Below are 7,641 nucleotides of genomic sequence, written 5' to 3'. Positions count from 1 at the left end.
TACCGCCTACCCTTACCCCTGCATTAGAGGCAGGAATAAGGGTAGGCGGCAAACTTTCCACCAGCCCCCGCTCACCTGCCCTGGCCGCGTCCATGGGTGCTGGTCTCCGGGGCAGCCCCAGTCCTCTCCCCTCCTCCCGAAGCAACGAAAGCGGAAAAAAGCGAAAAAGCGAAAAAAAAAAAGTTGCAACGAAGTGGACAGTTCTCCTACGCTCGGGATTGCCAGTCCTCTCTCCACTCCTCCCGCAGCAAGGCGCGTAAAGCAGCCTTGCTTCGGGAGGAGGGGAGAGAGGACTGGCAGTGTAAAGCAACGAAGCAACTTAGTCTTCTTGCAGCCCCCCTCCGGAGACAGACATCGGCGGAGACGGACTGCAGCTTCCCTGCCTCCAGCTGCCAGCGAAGATGGATGCCTGCACGGGCGAAAGCGGCCCCTGTGCGTGCAATTGGGCCGCTCAAGGCGTGACGTCACGACGTTGGCATGTGACGTCACATCTTGAGCGGCCCAATTGCACGCACAGGGGCCGCTTTTGCCCGTGCAGGCATCCATCTTCGCCGGCAGCTGGAGGCAGGAGAGCCGCTGTCCGTCTCCGCCGCTGTCCGTCTCCGCTGATGTCCATCTCCGGAGGGGGGCTGCAAGAAGAGTAAGTCGCTTTGTTGCTTCATTGCTTTACACTGCCAGTCCTCTCTCCCCTCCTCCCGAAGAAAGGCTGCTTTACGCGCTTTGCTTCAGGAGGAGGGGAGAGAGGACTGGCAATCCCGAGCGTAGGAGAACCGTCCACTTCCTGGTACCTGTCATTTCAAATGTCATTTGAAATGACAGATACCAGCGTGTCCATGAAGCGTTAGGCCAGCGCACCCAGGATACTGTATAGCACTCTGTACAGTAAAATGGGTTGCGCAGGCCTAACGCTTCACGGACACTTCTTGGACGCAGCTTGCATTTGCAAGCTATTTACATACAGTATCGAGCGGTAGGTGAGTCGGACTGTGCGTGCGGCAACCACAGGTGCGTCCGGCACTAACGCAGCCCTTCCTACTGCTCCTTACTGTATCGGCCTGCAAATGATCTACAATCCACTTACTGATGCTTCCCAGGTTGGTAAGATTTTGAACAAGTTAGTTCAATAGATGTGGTCCAGATTGTAAAAAAGATGAAGCCTTCCACTAGTCCTTTATTTCCATGTAATACTAATGTCATGAGGCTTTTGATTGATGATATTAACACTCCATTATCAGTCTTAATTAATCAGTCCTTTACGATAGGGACTTTGCCTACTATTCTTAAATGAGCTTCAGTTCGACCATTGATCAAGAAATCCCATGTTGACAATATGGATTTAAATAATTACAGGCCTATTTCTTCTAGTTCATTTTTAACTAAGGTAGTTGAGGCCGCAGCCTTTAAACAATTGCAACATTATTTGGACGATAATATGATTCAACAATAGCTTCAGGCCAAAGTTTAGCACTGAAATTTAATTAAGATCCAATTTAGATTTTCTGATCAGAGGGTCTGATATTAGAGCTAGTTTTCTTCTAGTTTTCTCCAGTATCTTCTAGCTCCAAAGTCCTCTGCCTTTACACCCTGAACCATGACATCCTGTGTACAAGTCTAATGCAAATAAAGCTCAGAGATAAAGTCCTTCAATGGTTTACATCATATCTGTCTGATTGAAGATTCCAAGTTAGATCACGTACTTCAACTTCATCATGGATCCCTCTTGAGAGAGAGGTGCCACAGGGGTTATCCCTTTCCGCCACCCTATTTAACATATACTTAAGACCATTGTGTAAACTACTGTCAGGTCTCAGCCTTCAGTATTATTTGTATGCTGATGATATTTTGTTTTTAATTCCTTACCAAAATGATGTCAAAAGCACACTGAGGATTAGATTTTAAAAGCCCTACGCATGCCAGGCCTATTTTAGATGCATGTAAAGCCTTGGGATGCACATATGTCCCGGGGCTTCAAAAAAGGAGCGGGGAGGGGGTGGAGTGGGGCGGTCTGGGGGCGGGGTCAGAGGCTTCTGGCACAGTGGCCATTTGCCGCTGTGCCGGGGGATCGTTTGCTGACAGGCTGCCAGCAGGCGCAATAGTAAGATAAAGGTCGGGGGGGATCTAGGTAAGGGCTAGGGGTTGGGAGGGTTAGGGGAAGGGAGGTTAGGTTAGGGGGTTGGGAAGTTCTCTCCCAGGCCGCTCCAATTTCAGAGCGGCCTGGGAGGGAACAGGGGGAAGGCGTTGGCGCTTGCAAGTTGCACAACTGTGCTCCCCCTTGAGCGTGTCGACCCCTGATTTTATAACATGCGCGCACCTGCACGTGCATGTTATAAAATCAGGCATCCATGTTTGCGCGCCGGGTAGCGCACGCACATGGACGCGCGCGTGTAGGTATTAAAATCTACCCCTTAATGTGGGGAAAACAGAGATCATTCCCCTGAGTAGGCATTTGCATCTAAGCTTTGCCAATATATTTTGCTTTCAAGGCTTTAAAATCCCAGTTAATTATGAAATAAGAAACCTTGGAGTAATTTTAAACTCCAAACTCTTATTTGTGCCGCATATCAAGTCTTTGGTTAAGACCTAATATAAGAAACTAAGACTTTATTTAGACTTTTCTTACTTCTGTTTGATTTTACATGTTTAATGTTTTCAAATTTGGATTACTGTAACTTTATTTTTTGGGTTACCAAAATATACATTGTGATCCCTACAGATTTCAGGACTCTGATGCTTGAAATTTAATGGATTATTCAAAATTTGAGCACATTTCACTGGTGCTGAAGTCACGGCATTGACTACCAATTGAATATAGAATTCCGTACAAAATTTTAACTTTAATACATAATGTTTTAAGCCCGGATGCTCCACGCTGTCTCAATATTTATTTAAAAATTCATCAGCCAGTCAGGAATTTACAATCAAAAAGGCAGTGTTTACTATTCCAGATCATAAAACCATTCATCTTGCTCTCAAGAAAAATTGTTTGTTGCTGGTGCTGAGATGTGGACCAAATTACCTCTATCTTTAAGAAAGCAGACATGCTCTAAGTCTTTAAAAAAACAACTTAAAACACATCTGTTCAAAATTGCTTTTATAAATATATGATTTGCAGGAATATTTCCCACCCAAGTGAACAAATGCAGTAAATTTTATTGTTACTTTATTGTTATTTGTCTTGTTTTAATTAATTGTATCTTATCTTTAAATATTTTATTCATGTTTGTTGTATATCATTGTGATCTTATGTTGTCTATGAAATTATTATGCATGTTTTAATTGTAAGCCTCTCAGAACTTTGAATGTTGTGGCATATACATTTTATAAAATAAATAAATGAATTATAATCATTTATACCACCAATGTATTAGATGGAAAAAAGTTATTCAACATTCCTTGTTTTTGTTTGACTTACATAGGTAAAGTATATGCAGGCTTCAAACATAGAAGAATACATAGCTTTAGTAAAGGCATCTTAAAACGTGCAAATTCAATTGCAAAATAACTGTCAATTTCCACCATAGCTATCGACTCAACACTGACAGTATTTTGGCATGTTACACTTGTGAAGGGGCCTTCAATTCAGTAATCAACTGTAAGCACAAACATAATGGGCTGGATTTTAAAAAGGTTATGTGCGTAAATCGTCCTGCGCACGCCGGGCCTATTTTAAAAAGGCCCAGCAATGCGCGTAAAGCCCTGGGATGCGTGTAAGTCCCGGGACTTTACAAAAGGGGCGGTCTGGGGGCGGGGTGGTCTGGGGCGGGGCCAGAGGCCTCTGACAGAGTGGCCATTGCCGCTCTGTTGGAGGAACGCGTGCCGGCAGGCTGCCGGCGCACGCAACTTGCACCTGCCCAGAGGCAGATGCAAAAGGTAAGATAAGAGTTGGGGGGGGGGAGGTTAGAGTAGGGCTAGGGGGGGAAAGGTTAGGGGAAGGGGTGGGAAGGTTAGGTTAGGTTAGGGGTAAGGGAAGTTCCCTTCTAGGCCACTCCGATTTGAGGTAGGCACCCCCTTGCATGCGCCGACCCCGGATTTTATAACATGCGCACACAATTTTATAGAGTGCCTTATATCTGACCCAAAGCACAACCAGTATAGTCGTGTTAAGTTTTACAACGTTATACCTCTGACTCCGGCACGTTTCTGTTTCCAAGTTCACATAATCTTGTTTTATTGCAACTTTTCTTCCTCTTCAATATTAATGTTACAACACCCCTTTTCCATGTGAACTGATATGATATGATTTGTATCATGAATGTCGGTATAGAAAAGAGTTAAATAAATAAATAAAATAAATATGGACATGTGCATGTGCGCTCAAATGCCACCTCTATCCTATTACTGGGATGATTTTGGTACATATACGCACTGAAGCAATTACCAGTATCCACAGTTCATTCCCAGTTCACCCAGTTAAAGGATAGGACTTCCTAACCCCTTAGTTAACTAGCCTACCTTTTACTTTGCTAGTCCCAACCCTTAAAATCCTGCTAACCTCTTTAGTTATTTTTGTTTCATGACTTACATGTCATCCATAGCAGAAGTAAAGTTACATGGTAGGGGATCCCAGTGCGTGTTTGTATGCGTAAATTATTTTTCGCAGATTTTATTGAGAAATCTATAAATGCCCTGCACAGACCACATCCATGGCCCATCCCTTTTTTGCAAAATATTTTTTGTACACATACCGGAAGATAGACATGTAATCGCATGCTTTTTAAAATCTATGCGGTGCATACCGGCCTGACTTCTACACATATCTCCTGACTTTGGCGCATGTAAGGCTTTCAAAATTTGCTTTCTACTGCATAAACGAACAATGAATTTCACAGCATTGAAAGAAAATAATAGGAGGACATTCCATTTTATATAAAACTAGAAGTAACCAATTACAAGACTATGGTGTGATTGGATGCTAGTATCCACCAATCAAAACTGCAATGGTTTATATATAGGAAATGGTGAGTTAAAAAAAAAAAGTGTCTCTGTACCACTTATAAAAATGTAGCAAATGATGGAATTAATAAAGCACAGACAAATAAACTTCTTTATTAATTCAATATGATGCAATGGTGTTGAGTTTATAAATCCCACACTATATGCCCAAAACACTTTTACCCCAGAACCTCCAAAATTGTAAAACACACATCAAACTGTACAAAGGTAACTGGTATTCCTTTTATCAACAATCACAATGTAGAACCACATAAGCAAATCAATATTTCAGTTATTTATGTATCTATAGGACCTCTGATCTACATGAGTTTGTTAAGCATACAGACTCATTTATGTAGTGTACAGGTCCAAATTGCTTTATTAATCACCAGGTCAATTTTTAGAAATTTTTAAAAAAATTTTTAAATGTTCATTTTTCATAAAACGTTTATAGACCCAAACCATCGTTGATCATTGTGTGCATCGCATATCGCACAAACCTTGGAACAGAGCCAAACTCTCTAAATATATCTCTAAATATCGGTGCCATTTTGAGACTCAAAATCGCCGTCCCGCCAATACTCAAAATGGCGCCGATCGCTGTCATAGTGAGGGCAAAGGCGATCGGCGCCATTTTGAGTATTGGGATCGGACGGCCGGCGTGAAAGGAGGTCGCTCCCGGACCCCTGCTGGACTTTTTGCAAGTCTTGTGGGGGTCAGGAGGCCCCCCCAAGCTGGCCAAAAGTCCCTGTGAGTCCAACGGGGTTCCCGGAGCGACCTGCTGTCCAACGCCAGAACTCAAAATGGCGCCGATAGCCTTTGCCCATACTATGTCACAGGGGCTACCGGTGCCATTGGTCAGCCCCTGTCACATGGTAGGAGCACAAGATGTTGCCGATGGCCATGTGACAGGGGCTGACCAATGGCACCGGTAGCCCCCGTGACAAAGGCTATAGGCACCATGATGAAACTAGCACCGAGGGTCTGAGTGAGTTCCCGGACCCCACCGCTGGACCACCAGGGAGTTTTGGTAAGTCTTGGGGGGGTCAGGAGGGTGGGGGTGGGGTTAAATTTTGATTTAGACCAAATAAAACAGAAATATGTTTAATACGTGGGGAGTCACGATGCGTTTCGCCTCCCCATGTATTTAACAGATAGCAAAAAATAAGTTGCGGATTACAAATACGTGGAAAACGGATGCACACCTCTAGGTCCCAGTGACTAACTTCCTTCTTGAAATTTCTGGGGAGAGGGTAATATTTATTCACTGTGTATTGGATGCCCATATAACATGCAGGAGCCACTGCAATATCTGTATTGCAAACACTGATGAATTGATGGTTCAATGAATATGATTTCAGCACTGCAGTCTTCATAACTCTCTTTACAACCTTTGTTCTGTATCTGTGCAAGAGTCTTTTACTTTGACAAGGGAAGTTTCCAACCTCCTGGATTAGGTGGGATGGTCATCCCAGTGGGCACGTCAACCCTTAAATGAATGGGAAACTCCTTCTAAAATAGCAAAAATTCTGTCTTTACACAGAGAATAAATCCTCTCTCTCCTCAGGGGCTTTGAAGACTTTGGATGAGGGTCCTCCAAATTGAAAAACGAGGAGGACATAGTTTCTCACAGTAGAATTTTTTCATTCTCTCTTGATGAGGATCTTTGTTGGGAGGGATTCTGGATGAAACTGCAACCTCTCAGGTCCACAGATGAGTAGAAAGAGGGGCAGAAAAAAACACTTTCTCCCAGGTCTTCAAAACAACTTCTTCTGGTTCCTAAAAGGAAATAACACCAGAGCTGCCTCTTGGTCACCTCCTCAGATGGGTAGGGCTTCCCTAACCCTGGGTGTCCTGAACACAGGGTTCCCCATTTTTCCAGAATCCTGGAAATTCCCAGGTATACAGCAAGGTTCCTACCAAGTAAAAGTCAAAAAAGCCAAAATATTCCCAGGACAACCACTCTGCACCTTGTGATAAGAGTATAGCCATGGAGCCTTTGACCTGCCCTAAAGGATCCTAGTCAATATGAAGCCCAGGCTATCCAGGTAGGTCAAAAATATAACTAAGGCAAAATCTCCAACTTTCTTCCTAAAGCGCCAACTTAGAATGCCCCAGAGCCCTTGCCGGAGCTCTATTACAAAACCTCTATTAAAAAAATGGAGTGGGATATCCATTACAGCATGCTCAATGGGAGGAGCTGTACACAAATGGATCCTCCCCTAATTACTTCTCATACTAACTGCACTACCATGACATGTTACTGGTAACCCAAAAAGATGCCTGGGTTACATATGCAAGATCCACCATGTTACTGGATTGTTTTAAATCACACTTGATGTGCTTTCCACCAAGCTATATCTACCAACTTGACATTCTTTCCATCAGTCATAATATGGTACGCTTCATGAATTTGCGTGTCATCCTTGCGCAGGGGCCATGCTAATCTTCTCTGTATCGTTCCAATTTTAGTATATGTGCTGCCAAAGCAAGGATGACACGCAAATTTGTGAAGCATCAGTCATAATATACAGGAGATTACTCTGACTCCACTGCTCTCCAATCACAGATTTCAAACTGCTCTTCTCTTCTGTTATGTGCTATAGGACTTCAGCTGTTTTACCCACCAACACAGGTATTTATTTAATTTATTTATTTGTCACCTGCTAATGAACTCTAAGCAACCTACAATGTTTCACATAATTCATA

At 43.4% G+C, this 7,641-nt stretch overlaps 1 non-coding gene across 1 annotated transcript; it reads right to left on the bottom strand.

The window, feature by feature from the left end:
• Window positions 1-7,321: 7,321 nt before the first annotated feature.
• On the bottom strand, window positions 7,322-7,424 carry LOC115088885. The gene has a single exon (XR_003855960.1). It is a non-coding gene; the product is annotated as a U6 spliceosomal RNA (small nuclear RNA).
• Window positions 7,425-7,641: the final 217 nt, after the last annotated feature.

The sequence above is a fragment of the Rhinatrema bivittatum genome, chromosome 3, assembly GCF_901001135.1.
Source record: "Rhinatrema bivittatum chromosome 3, aRhiBiv1.1, whole genome shotgun sequence".
Taxonomy (NCBI): Eukaryota; Metazoa; Chordata; class Amphibia; order Gymnophiona; family Rhinatrematidae; genus Rhinatrema; species Rhinatrema bivittatum.
Note: the sequence above shows the minus strand (reverse complement) of the source record. Positions and strands in the feature narration are given on the sequence as shown.